Below are 14,353 nucleotides of genomic sequence, written 5' to 3'. Positions count from 1 at the left end.
ACGAAGGCCTGGTGCCACTGCGCTACCTCCGTATGTTCCTCTTCCTGCTGGTTTGCCTCTTCCTGCTGTCATTCCTGCTCCTGCTCCTCCTGCTGCTCCTATCGTTCCGTCTGTCGTTCCTCCTCCTCCTTCAGTTGTTGGTTCTCCTTTTGTCGCTGCTCCTCCACCTGCTCTTCCACCTTTACCTGTTGCACAAGTGGTAACACCTCCGTTGATCATGCCTACTCTCCCTCTTCCAAGTGGTTCTATACCGCTTGTAGTAAATCAGGGAGTGGGATCAAGGGTTGTCACTCGTAATACTGCACCTCCAGAGAAGAAACATGAGTTGATTGCATGGGCTAAGCCTTGTATGGAGAAGGATGATCAAGCTAATGTTTTTGCCATACTTTCTAAAATGGACAATTTTCCTGAGAAAAATGTTTTCATTGAGGAATTAGGGATTCATTTGTGTGTAATGTGGGACATATTAAACAATACAGATCTCCCAGAAGGATTGAGGGATCTGAACACCTTAGCGTTCTCTAGAGACACTGCGGAGAGAGTACAAGAGCATGTTGAGAGGGTATTTGAGTATAGAAAGGAGTTGGAAAGGTTACAGAATAAGGATGAAGATGGATATAGTTTGGACATTATGTATGTGCAGAAACGCTTCCTCCCTTGTCGTAAATCGATATCTGAGGAAATGCGAATTTGCATGAAAGACGCGATTAGATGGATCTCAGACACATCGATAACTCCTGTTGAAGTATATGAAAAATATAGTCAGTATATGCCAGAAATGCAGAGGAAAGTGATAAAGGTAATGGTAGAATACCTACAGCATGAGTGGGTAAAAAGAAAGATTTGTAATCCCGCAGAGTTATTGAGTATTTACAAGAGAGCTTTTACATTTGACACTTCTTCGGCCGATTTAGAGCTCGATTTAGCTCTGTTTCTTAGTAAGCATTCGGAGTTGCCTATTTCTCATTTGCCTATGAGAGAGGTTCCTCAGACATTGTTCCCAAAAGTTGAGATCCCTGCTAATGTTGCAGCGGGTACAGTTGCTCAGGAAATCCCTGCACACTATGTGTCTCAGTTTGTTCACGTCCCGTTCTCAAGACAGGAGGTGAACACCATTAGACAGTCTATTCCCAACATTAGGAAAAATCCAACAGTGTTCTATAAAGAAATAGAGTCTGTTTTGCAATCTTCAGTATTCACTTTAAGTGATATTGATCTGTTATTTCACGTACTCCTGCCCATAGATTTGTGGAAACAGGTTAGAACCATAGACGATGTAGCAGGGTTAGGAGATGCATGAGCTAACACAATTAGACTCAATGGAGAAAGGCCAGCTGGCGAAAGACCGCCTCAGGTGATATTAACTTTGCCTGATAGAATAGTTGCGAAATTGAAAACTATAATTCCCGAACAAAGAATTATTTGGGACAAGCTTACTGCTTGTGTCCAAGGGAAGTCTGAGGGTGCTACCGAGTTCTTTATTCGGTTCGAACAGGTATTCTCGGATTTCAGTGGACAAGACTTAGGCACAGAGTCTGGGAAAAGATTATTTGTAGACAAATTTGTGCGTGGATTGCTGCCTGACATCCAGTCGCAAATCATGTCTTCCGAGAGCGCTTGGCAAGCGAAGTCTCAATCAGAAGTACTGCACATGTCTCAGTACTATAAGAATCGTGTCAATAATGAAAAGGAAAGAGTCGAAAAGAGAAAAGGTGATTTGAAGACAAAAGTATTGTTACAGCAAATTGTTAGAAGCCCTAGGCGGGGTATTTCACAAATTAGAGGTCAGTATGTTCCACAAGGAAATGTGCCCTTGGGTCTGGTAAATATTAACCAGTGTGCCTATTGTAGGCAAGAGAGTCATTGGCGTGCACAATGCCCGATCCTCCGACAAAGGTCAACTAACACATTTGGGAATATGGGTAGACGATCCAGAGGTCGCCCGGGTGTAGGGGGCCCTGGTAGAGGTCAGTTTGCACAAGATTCACAGCAACCTTTTCCACAGGATAATCAGGCACCAAGTGTGGATACTAGAAACATTTTTGACCTTCCTTCTGCCGCTTACCTCTCTGAAGAACTTCCTTTTGACGACATTCTGTTTCGTTAGGATTGCCCGAAGCAGGGTTTGGAACCGACGCCTAGTCCTGTTAATCAGAAAGGTCCCTACGTTGAAATGATAGTGGGAAATAGTAAACATCTATTCTTGATAGATACAGGGGCACAGAAGTGTTCCATTGATCATTCTCGGGTTCCAAAAATTCCACTGTCAGGGCAAACTAACGTTTCTGTAGGGTTTTCTGGCACACCAGTTGCTTGTCTGGTTTCTTTGCCGGTACCTATTTCTTTGGTCCCTTTACGGACCAATGTCCATTCCTTTTGACTATCAATTGTGGAGAGAATTTGCTGGGGTTGAATCTGTTGAAGGAATTAAATGCTGATGGAGTGTTTTTGACGATTTGACCACAGCAACTTTCTGTCTCTCAATTCTTGACTAGACCTTTGCCACCAGAATTTAGTGATGTTCCGGAGTGTTTGTGGGCAATTGACGACACTGATGTGGGTGTATTGCAAATTGAGCCTGTTAAAATTGTCTTGAAACATGGATTAAAGCTGCCACGTATTCCACAGTATAAGATCTCGATCGATGGTGAACAAGCTTTGAAGTGCATCGTCTCCGATTTTGTGCATCGAGGGGTGATTGAGGAAATTGCAGATAGTTTGTGCAATAGTCCGATTTTGCTCGTGTACAAAAAAGGCGATAATGCAATTCCTTTTCGTTTTACAATTGATTTACGTGCCATCAATAAGATCGTCGCTCCACAATTTCCAATCGTGCCTGATGTGACGACGATATTGACTATGATTCCGGCATCAGCTACTCACTTTAGTGTTGTGGATCTAAAGAATGCTTTCTTTAGTATTCCTATACACAAGGACAGTAGATACTTGTTCACGTTCACCTTAGGGGGAAACTCCTTCACATTTACCCGTGCACCACAAGGTTACACGGAAAGTCGTAGCATCTACAGTAGGGCTTTGAAAGAGCAGCTTGATACCCTTGAGTTGCACTCTACTTGTACGCTGCTTCAATATGTTGATGACTTGCTTTTAGCTGCCGATTCAGAGAGCGCTTGTAAGGAGGGCACTGTGTTGTTACTTATTCACCTGGCTAAACATGGAAATAAAGCTTTGCTTAAAAAATGTCAATATTGTTGCCAGGAGGTCACTTATTTAGGCTATCTCCTGTCAAAGGAGGGAAGAAGATTGACGCCTGAACGGATAAAACTCATTTCGAGCATGTCTGTTCCAAATACACAGAAAGAAGTTAGAGCCTTGATAGGAATGGCTTCTTACTGTAGACAGTGGATCCCTAATTTTTCATTAACGATTAAGCCGATGTTGGCTCTGACGAAGAAGAGCATTTCTCTGCCATTGCCGTGGAACATGGAGCACCAGCGTGCATTTGATTTGCTCAAGACTGCATTGTGCTCGGCACCGGTTTTGGGCACACCAAATTGTGAAAAGGCCTTTGTGTTGTTTGTGCATGAATGTGATGGATGTGCTTTGGCTGTATTAACGCAGGAACATGGAGGGAAGAATAGGCCATGCGTTACTTTTCTTCCACCCTCAATCCTGTAGCATGCGCTTTGCCAAGATGTTTGCGAGCTGTCACTTCTGCTGCTGCATCTGTAAAACAGAATGAGGGAATGGTCCTAGGCCATGCTTTAACCCTGATGGTACCTCACTCTGTAGATGTTCTACTGAACAGAACTCAAACTCAACACCTCACTTCTGCACGGTTGACGAGATATGAATTGATCTTGTTTGCACCACACATTCAAATTAAGAGGTGTTGTGTTCTTAATCCGGCTGAACTCTTACCTTTCCCGCAAGGTACTGCTTGCAGTGACGAAGAGTCACATGACTGCCTTTACACTACCGAACAAGAGACAAAGGGTAGAATTGATCTAAATGATACTCCTTTGAACAGTCCACAAGGGGAGCTGTTTTGCAATGGCTCCTGATTCAAACTTCCGATGGTACATCCACAGCTGCTTATGCAATCACTACATTGAGCACGATTGTGGAAACCAAGAGAATCACGCATAACTCCGCGCAGGCCGCAGAGATTATAGCATTGACCCGAGCTTGCAAACTTTCCGACGGGCTTACCGTGAATATATACACTGACAGTCAGTATGCCTTCGGGATGGTTCACAACTTTGGGAGACTTTGGTCAGAAAGAGGGTTCTTAACTTCACATGGTACAAAAATCCAGCCTGGCTCCCAGATAGTACGGCTACTCTCAGCGCTTGCACTCCCTACTCAGCTGGCTATCATAAAATGCGCAGAGCATCAAAAGATTGTAGATGATGTAGGAAAAGGAAACGCTTTTGCTGATCAGATAGCTAAACAGACTGCCGCTGATCTCTCTTCAGACTTCGAGGGAAGCCACAAATGCCTGTACAATGGATGAGGGTATTGATTCCGTAAGGGATATCCAAGCCGATGCCACATTAGAAGAGTCTAAGAAATGGGCTGAGGGCTTGGGGAAACTTGATGATGATGGGTGTTGGGTGGACAGAGTTGAAGGGAAATGGCTACTTCCCGACGCGTACATTATGATGATGGTTGTTATGGCCCATGGTCCCACACATATATGTGCCTGTAAAATCACAAAAATGTTGGAAAAAGTATGGGTAAATGACAAAATCTGTAAGGTAGCTGAATGCTTTGTTCAAGACTGCATGATCTGTTTACAGCATAATGTGGGAAAAGGAACATCAACTCCTAGGGGAGGTTTTGGTCCACCTTCTGTCCCCTTCAAGGTTATACACTTTGATTTTATTGAGATGGAACGGTGTAATAATCTGAAGTATGTGTTAGTTGTCATCTGTGCTTTCAGCAATTGGGTTGAGGCTTTTCCTGTTAAAGACGCTACAGCCATGACTACTGCAACAACTATGTTAAAAGAATACTTCCCAAGGTTCGGGCTTCCAAGAGTCATCTGGTCGGACAATGGACCACATTTTATCGCTGCTGTATTTCTGCAGATATGTGCGGGATTACAGATCGATAAACGGTTCCATTCGGCCAGACACACTCAGAGTGCCGGACTAGTGGAAAGGCACAACGGCATCATCAAAAACAAGCTTGCTAAGACGTGTGCCAGCACCAAACTAAAATGGCCGGATGCCTTACCGATTGTGTTGTTATCAATGCGTACAATCCCTCAAACTAAGACTGGGCTCTCTCCCTTTGAGGTGGTAATGGGGGAGGCCTGCTAATATCTGGAACATTCCAAAATGTTGTTCCTTGAGAAATGTTGAAAATGTACTTCTTTCAGATTACTGTAGCCAGTTGACTAAAAACTTGTATTTGATTTATCACCAGTTGCGAGAGACTTTACCTGTACAATACGAGGGCCCCGGTCACAGCATACGACCTGGGGAGTGGGTCCTCATAAAATCCTTCGAGCGATAGTCCTGCCTTGCACCTCGTTGGCAGGGCCCCTTCCAGGTCCTACTGGTCACACAGACGGCGGTGCGGGTGTCAGGCTGGAAAAATTGGATCCATGCGACGCACACCAAGAAAATTCCACACCCAGTGCCATACGATACAGAAGAAGCAAAACCCCTCATCAGTACTGCAACCAACGATCCCGAAGCAGTAACTGGCATCAAAAGTGTGTCGGGGATTCTCTTTGATCCTGTGAGGTCTGGAGAAACAGCCATTCCAGCCCCACACTCTCCAACCATTTTCTTTTCAGAGGCGATCCCCAATTGTGCCTCTAACCTTACTTCCGTTCATTCGCCGCTTCCAGTGGGAAGTGACGACACGTTGTTCACGGATCAATCAGTACCAGGGATCGCAAGGTATGATCTGCGTCCAAGGAAATAGACTTACGGCACGGTTCGGCTGTGTGCTCGGAAAAGAAGAAAGTCATCAAGGGCTTGCTTTTTGGCCCAATTAATTGTTTGAAAGAAAAAGGGGATTCTGTTGGCTAGGGTTTGTGGAAGGACTAAGAAGACGCTCGGCCTGGAGGTGGCCAGCTAAAAACATTGTTGTTTTTTGTTTGAAGACTACAATGCCTGCAACCGCTTCCGCTCATATGGAAAAGGGAAAAGACTGTGTGACCAGCTACGGGAACGAACATTTAACTATGTGGGCCCCAAAAACGTACTGCTGCTTTGTGAGAATGTTAATTGGTTTTATAATAGTCATTGTTTTAGGCTTCTGGTACCTAGAAGAAGTACATCCACTTGAGAATTTGTTGCCGACTGAAAATGTACCTACTGTTTCTACTCCTTTCGTGCATCTGCACACTCTATCTCCTAGAGACTCTCAGCATAGACAGAGATATCATAACAACACATTATTACTCATCATGAATGCTGCACATGCCATCTTTAATAAGTCCAACTGTTGGGTCTGTTCACATTTACCGCAACACAGGGATAAGGGGCTAGGTTGGTATATTCATCCTTTACCTTTGACAACTGCATGCTATGCTTCTCTTAGAGCACTATTCTTTGGTCGCTGGAACGATAGCATCTCAGGGAACTTTGATGGGACTAATTTGAATCAGTTTGAAAAACGAATTCTGACACCCTTGCGGTGCTCGTTCTTTGCGAATAGGAGTAAGCCTAATGTTGCTTCTATTAGGCCTTCTGATAGACTGTCTTATCCTTTTCAATCTTTGATTTCTTTTAAAATGGCTCCTATAGGCAATAAGGATGACATGCCTCCTTCCTACACTGTCAATCATAGCCCCGATTCAGTTTCTTTCTGCATACAGAGGAATGGTACTCAGTCAATGAGTGATTTTAAAGGTTGCGCCAACGTTTCGAATTTGACTGGGGAAGACAGACCTTTGTATGTAGGTGAACCTGTCTACTTTGTTTCCGGTAATGTAGCATTTCCATGGTTACCCAGGGATTGGCAGGGAACACACCCTGCATCAAGGACAAAGGATGTACCCCACTGCATGTGTCTGGCAGGTTGGCTTGTGGAAGTTAGCATGTGCACAGGAGGCATGAACAGGCCATTGCATTACGGCAAAATCATGCACACCAGTGCAAAGGTGAAATTGGGGTGCAGGGGGGTGGAGGGGCAAGGGAGCATGCCTACGTGGAGTACCCGCATTCAGGCAGGGGACACATGCACGTCAGTCATGCTATGACATAGTCCCAGTGTTGAGAGGAAGGACACCCCAGGCTACATGCAGAAGGGCCAGTGAGCTGGAACATGGACCGGAGGGGCATCCAGGTGACCAGCATGTGAGTAGGGTGTAAGTGTGGTGATGAGGACAGTCCCCGTCTGCTCCACATGTCCACCATCCTGCAGAGCAGCCATGCATCAGTGAAGCATTGCATTACTTGCACATCTGAACCATGTACACATGACAGGTAGTGGCAGTCATGCACAACACATCACACAAGTAAAACACACATGGCCTTGACAAACATGCAGCAACACTCACTGGACTGGGCATCAAAGTCCTGCATCTCTCCCACTCCTTTGACCAATTCTGGTGGTATGAACTCTGCAATGAGTGACTCGTGCGGAGGGAGGTCTTCCTCCTCAGGTGCCGGCCCACTGCCAGTCACCAGAGTCATGTTGTAATTTGAGGCACGCTTCACCTTAGCGCTGCGTTTGAGGTCATTCCAACGCTTTTTGCACGCTTGTGCTGTGCGCACCTCATGGCCGAATGCACTCACATGTTCCGCAACCTGCTTCCAATGGGTATCACGATGGGCAGCCGTAGTTTGACAATTAGGCCCCACTAGCATGTCACGGTTGTGGTCCCGCACGTAGTCCACGAGGAAGTCCAGTTCCTGCGCACAGAAAGGCTTCTTCCTCGACATGCAGGAGGTGGTGGCTGTGTGTGGGGTCCTAGCCTGTGCTGCAGGTGCAACCTTCCTCCTCTTGGATGCTGGTCCGGACCCTGGCCGGCAAATGCTGCCCTGATCAGTATGGGCAGTGGCGCTGGTGGAATGAGCCGAGGGAGTGGCAGGTGGAACATGGAGTGAAGCCCCGACTTGCGTCAGTGGCTGCTGGGTACCCTGGAATGGACCCTGCGCAGCAACATCCGCTGTGCCAGGGTCATTGACTGTGACTGTCCTGGTTGGTAGACTCACAACCGGGGTGCTGTTGGCTGCATCTGCCCCTGCACTTGCCAACACCCGGCTGGTCGGGGCAGCAGATGACATTACTGCCCCAGGGACACGTGCCTCGGTCAGGGCAGCCCTGCATGCACCTATGGTGTTCCTCCTGACATGCTGGAAATCATCCATGGACTGTTCAAGTGCCAACGCAGCCTGCGCTGGCAGACCCTGAGCCTGGGTGGTGGTGTTCACAGCTGCACCTGCAGCTACCACTTTCCTTGGGCTGTGGCAGTCGATGAAACGGACTGCCGGGTCACATGGGCGCCAGTGCCAGATGCAAGAACTGCATCTCCCGGAGCCGCAGGGGGTGGTGACATGACTGCACCAACATGTGGCACAACATCACCCCGAGCTGGCGCACCCCTGCCTCTTCCCCCTCTGCAGCCACCCTGGACACACTGGAGTCCCCCTACTCCCTGGTCACCCCGGCCACGTCCCTGACCATGCCCACCACGACGTGTACACCCAGCTGATGCGGCCCTCACCTTACGTGGCCTCCCAACCATGGCACAGATGGAGTAGTGCCGGCACAGATGGAGTAGTGTCAATGGGAGGTGTACACGACAATTCACCTGGCAATTGGGGTGAAGGTGGTGGGATACAAGATGTTAAAAGCACCCCTGCACCTGCAAGGCTGTATATGACCCCGGTGATGAAGTGACGGGTCACGCAACGCTCAGGCACCCCAAAACTGTAGTAAAACCGTGCACGCAACCCCCGGTAGCCCACGTGTGTTGAATTAACCTCCTGCAGTACGCGGTGGCACCCAAGGACACGAAAAACACATACGCGTGGGACACTCAGGCTACTATGACCTCGAAAATGTGTAACGATACGCAGGACCACCCGCAGTGGGAAAAATAGCATGCGTGACTCACCGTCAGACTAGCGTGATTATGAAAAGCACGCGTAGCCAGTACCCCCCCAAAAGAAGAGATACGTCCTTGATCCGCTGTGAAGTTGTGATGGTGCGCAAAACAACACGAAGTAGCAACACACACGTCGGTCTCCACGAAAGGCACATACAGCGAACTGCTGGCCCCGTTCACCTTTAACCCGTGTTGAGGGAAACGCCTGCGCGTGTCACGTCACTTACGCACTTAGGCCCATTCCTCGGATTACAGTCATTAACACGCGGACGTGCTGTTTTTTCACGTGCTGAATCACTATGCACCCGTCCCGAGGGAAACGCCCGTGCATGTAACATCACAGACGCGCTTACGCGCTAAGGGCCTTTCCTCGAATTACACGCTGACATGCAGTTTTTCACGTGCCAAATCACTCTGTATCAAGCTGGCCACACGACAACACACGGAAGACCACGCTCCTGCCCAAAAGGCCATTTACCTGCCCCCCAGAGCCCCGAGAATGCTCCCACCTGTCATCTGCTGCTGCCTGCCTGCCTGCTGCCCAAGTGCCCTGCTATTTGGTGCCTGCACGTCAGCCATCTGCAGGGGTCCAGTTGCTGTGTCCACCCCTGCTGGAACAGAAGACTCCCGACTGGGATACCATTGCTCCACAGCCAAGCCCCAGGACCCAGTTGCCCACCCACACCTGCATCGGGGTCACCATGTCGGGGCAAACACCATCCGAGACCACTGGCGACCCCCAGCCAGAGGGGCAGAGGGCTACCAGCTTCACCGATAAGGAAGTTGGTATCCTGGTGGAGCAAGTTCTGGGGCATTATGATGCCCTCTTCACACCATCGCATGCCAGCAAGGAAGGACGGGAGAGGATCTGGGAGGACGTAGTGGTTGCCATCAACGAGCAGGGGGTGGCAACCCGCAACATCAAGCACATCCGGAAGCCCTGGGAGGACTTCAGGTCCAGGACCCTCAGCAAGGCCCGGGGCCTCTTGAAGGCAGAGGATGCAGAGGGGTGCCGGGTCAGCCTGAGCAACATCCAGATGAGGGTCCTGGAGCGCATAAACCCAGCGCTCCACATCCAGATCCTACAGAGGCAGACCCGTCTGGAGTTGAGTGGTAAGTGGCCATGCATTGCTGTGTGAAACAGGGCATGTTGCAGTGTGCTGGTAGTCAGCTACTTGCCTGTATGTGTGACATAGGCCATGTATGGATGTGTGTGTGCAGGGACATCATGGTAATGCATGTGAGACCAGTCATGCGTGAACCACATGGATGGTGCGTGTGTTCCAATGCAACATGGGGAGCAGCATGTGGAATGCACACATGAATGCATGCTTGTCTCTGTTCTTGGACATGGATGGGGTGTGAGAGATGGGTGCTGCTCTCATGTACATGTATGGTGTATATGTCTGTGTGTCTGAGTAGCGTGTGTGTGACTTTGAAACGCCATGGATGCATGACACATGTCCGTGATGATGTGTTGATTCACTTATGCAGTCTAGTCATCCTTGTATCCACTATGTCTGTGGTGTACGAGCCCTGATGCATGACCCTCCGGTAATGTGTGTGCATGCGATCAGAATGAGCCATGATGCATGTGTGTTTGAAGCCAATATTTATGTCAATAGAGGCCCTTGTACATGGATGCTGATGTTGATTGCATGCGCTGTGCCTGTTTCTGCATGTGTGTTGCCTGCATTGACCCATGTGTTGTGGAGGAACAGGATGGAAGTGACGTTTGACAGTGCCACTCATGTGTTATTGCTTCCTGTCTAGGGGACTATTGTACAGTACCCTGATGCTTGTGTTCTATGTCTCCCTCTACGCAGCGTCGAGTGAAGAAGAGGGCGGAGATGTCGCTGTGGAGCAAAGCGGTGGGGATGCCTCTACAGGGCGGCAACACAAGGTCCAGCCACCCTCCCAGGAATTGCCATCATCTGGGAGCGAGGGAACTGGTGCCGCATCTGCCACTACGGCTGCAGCAGAAGGGACGGGTGAGCCCCCACAGGGGCTTGCAATGGCGGAAGATGGTGCAGAGCCATCCAGGTTGGTGGTCTCCACAGAGGAGGAGGAGGCTGCTACTGAGCCGCACATGGGGCCTGGTGGGGGTAGTATCACTGGTGCAAGTGGTGCAGTCCAAGGCCAGGGGCAAGAGGCAGCACAGGACGCCACGGAGGGGCCTGTGCACGTCACTGTCCCTGACCCTGTGACTGCACCACCTTGCGCCAGCAGGGATGTCCCGTCCCAGGACCATCCACAGGTAGGGGGGAGGCCCACGTCATCTGGCACTCCACTACCTACAGACGAGGAGACCCATGACCGTATGGGGTCCGTCCTGATTGGTGTCACGTTGCGCACGCGTGTCATTCGTGATGACATGCATGCTTCCTGAGGGGAGCACGCACACCATCACCAAGAGCTGCGTGGTAACGTGGCACAGTTGGGAGGGGCCTGGGTCGGAGGGTTCCTACATGTGTCGAGCACTCTGACGGCCCTGTCCTGCTCTGTGGAGACTATGTGCCAGTCGGTCTCCCTGCCGTCTTCTGGCCCAGATTCCACCAGGGCCCCCTGTGGACCTGGCCCGACCAACACAGCCATCTTGGTGGAGATCACATCCCTGCCACAGTCGGGAGTCGGAGGTCCGGCAGGGGTGGACACCCCACCAACTGGAGACCAGCAGATGTGCCGGCATCATCTGGCAGGGCACATGGACAGCAGCAGCAGGCTCAAGGTGGGAGGGATGATGGCTCGGGGCCATCAACATCAGAGGGGCAGGCATCGGCCGGAGGGCAGGAGGACCCTGGAATGGGAGTGTTTCCGTGTGGCAGCGGTTCGGTTGGGCCAGCAGATAGATGTGGAGCGGCAGCAGGCGGAAGAGGCACGGCTCACCATGGTCAGGGCAGAGTTCTTCATGCGCAGGGCATTGAGGCGAGCTGAGTGCCTCGATGCAAATCGCAGGGAGTTGGAACAGGCCATGACTGCATCCCTGTGAGACCTCGGGGCCAGGGCAGAGGCCCGGGACATCACAGAGTGAGCCGTAGGACTTGCCCGCCGCCCTTGTATATAGTTAGTGTTAGGTTTCCTTTCTGTTTTTATATCTGATGGGGCACTTGGACAATGCCCCACCCTTTTTTGTATGTAGTTCTTCATTAGGTAGTGTTTTCTGTAGGTTTCATTTCAATGGTTTGGCTCATGGACCCTGGATTTGTACTTTGTAAATAGTTCTTCACTGGATTTCACTTCTTATTTTTTATTTTTCCATGGAGCAATGGTTTTATCTTCTTTTTTCACTTTGGATGTGTTTTGCCAGACTGACACTTTGGACATGTGCTTTTGGATTGATTTGGATTCTGCTTTCCTACTTTTTTCATTTTATATTTTGGACATGCAGCTTTTTAATCATTATTTGCATTCTTGTGTGTTTCATTTCATTCCCTTGCTTTTGTGTTTAATACATTTTTATTTCCTACTTCAAAGTGTGGTATTCTCTCTTTGGTTTCATGCTTGTCACAATGTGTGTTTTCTCAATCACATGCACCCATTGTGTGGGTGTGACGGAAATGTGTTGATGTGCATACTTGCCATTTGGGATGTATCATGTGATGGGGATTTCATTGTGGGGTGGATGTAATACCTGGTTGTGTGTTTGGACTGGGGTGGCATGGGGTGTGATTTGGGTGGCCCATAAGGCCCATGATTGTGGATCGTCATGAGGTGTTGGGGGGACACGAGTCGGGGCCTGCTGGCAGGTGCCTGTCACTGCTGGGTGGGTGGGTGGTTGGAGGGGGACATGAGTCGGGGCATGCTGGCAGGTGCCTGTCACTGCTTGGGGACATGAGTCGGGGCCTGCTGGCAGGTGCCTGTCACTGCTGGGTGGGTGAATGGGTGGGGGGACATGAGTCGGGGCCTGCTGGCAGGTGGCTGTCACTGCTGGGTGGGTGAGTGGGTGGGGGGAGATGAGTCGGGGCCTGCTGGCAGGTGCCTGTCACTGCTGGGTGGGTGAGTGGGTGGGGGGACATAAGTCGGGGCCTGCTGGCAAGTGCCTGTCACTGCTGGGTGGGTGAGTGGGTGGGAGGACATGAGTCGGGGTCTGCTGTCAGGTGCCCGTCACTGCTGGGTGAGTGAGTGGGTGGGGGGACATGAGTCGGGGCCTGCTGGCAGGTGCCTGTCACTGCTGGGTGGGTGAGTGGGTGGGGTACATGAGTCGGGCCTGCTGGCAGGTGCCTGTCACTGCTGGGCGGGTGGGCTTTGTGAGTGGGTGGGGGGACATGAGTCGGGGCCTGCTGGCAGGTTCCTGTCACTGCTGGGTGGGTTGGGGGTACATGAGTTGGGGCATGCTGGCAGGTGCCTGTCACTGCTGGGTGGGAGGGTGGGTGGGGGGGACATGAGTCGGGGCCTGATGGCAGGTGCTTGTCACTGCTGGGTGGGTGAATGGGTGGGGGGACATGAGTCGGGGCCTGCTGGCAGGTGCCTGTCACTGCTGGGTGGGTGAGTGGGTGGGGGGACATGAGTCGGGGCCTGCTGGCAGGTGCCTGTCACTGCTGGGTGGGTGAGTGGGTGGGGGGGACATGAGTCGGGGTCTGCTGTCAGGTGCCCGTCACTGCTGGGTGAGTGAGTGGGTAGGGGGGACATGAGTCAGGCCTGCTGGCAGGGGGACATGTGTCGGTGCTCACTTGTGCATGGTGACATGTGGGCTGGCTGGGGGCATGGCCAGGGTGGATGGGCTGTCTGAGGGGCATGGCCAGGGGTACAGGGTAGTCCCCTGTGTTGTGGGCTGCCTGCGGGGCCTGGGGAGAGGGCACACCTGGGAGGACACACACTGCCAATTGCTTAGCTTACCGTAACTGGCGAATTTCAGGGGTTTTTCGGTTTTACTTGGAACCAAAATGTCCCTTTAACAAAGTTTTTTTACTGAATCTGAGAGGTTTTTAGTAGCGCAACTTAACCATAACGTCCCTTTTAACAAAGTTTTTTCACTGAATATATATATATATATATATATTTTACTTTTCAGTAAAAAATATATATATATATTCAGTAAAAAAACTTTGTTAAAGGGACGTTATGGGTAAGTTGCGCTACTAAAAACCTCTCAGATTCAGTAAAAAAACTTTGTTAAAGGGACATTTTGGTTCCAAGTAAAACCGAAAAACCCCTGAAATTCTATATATATATATATATATATATTCAGTAAAAAAACTTTGTTAAAGGGACGTTATGGTTAAGTTGCACTACTAAAAACCTATCAAATTCAGTAAAAAAAACGTTGTTAAAAGGACGTTATGGTTCAAAGTAAAACCGAAAAACCCCTGAAATTCG

The sequence above is a fragment of the Ambystoma mexicanum genome, chromosome 5q (genome assembly GCF_040938575.1).
Source record: "Ambystoma mexicanum isolate Mex_15411 chromosome 5q, UKY_AmexF1_1, whole genome shotgun sequence".
In the NCBI taxonomy this organism is placed as follows: Eukaryota; Metazoa; Chordata; class Amphibia; order Caudata; family Ambystomatidae; genus Ambystoma; species Ambystoma mexicanum.
This window is presented reverse-complemented; position numbering follows the sequence as displayed.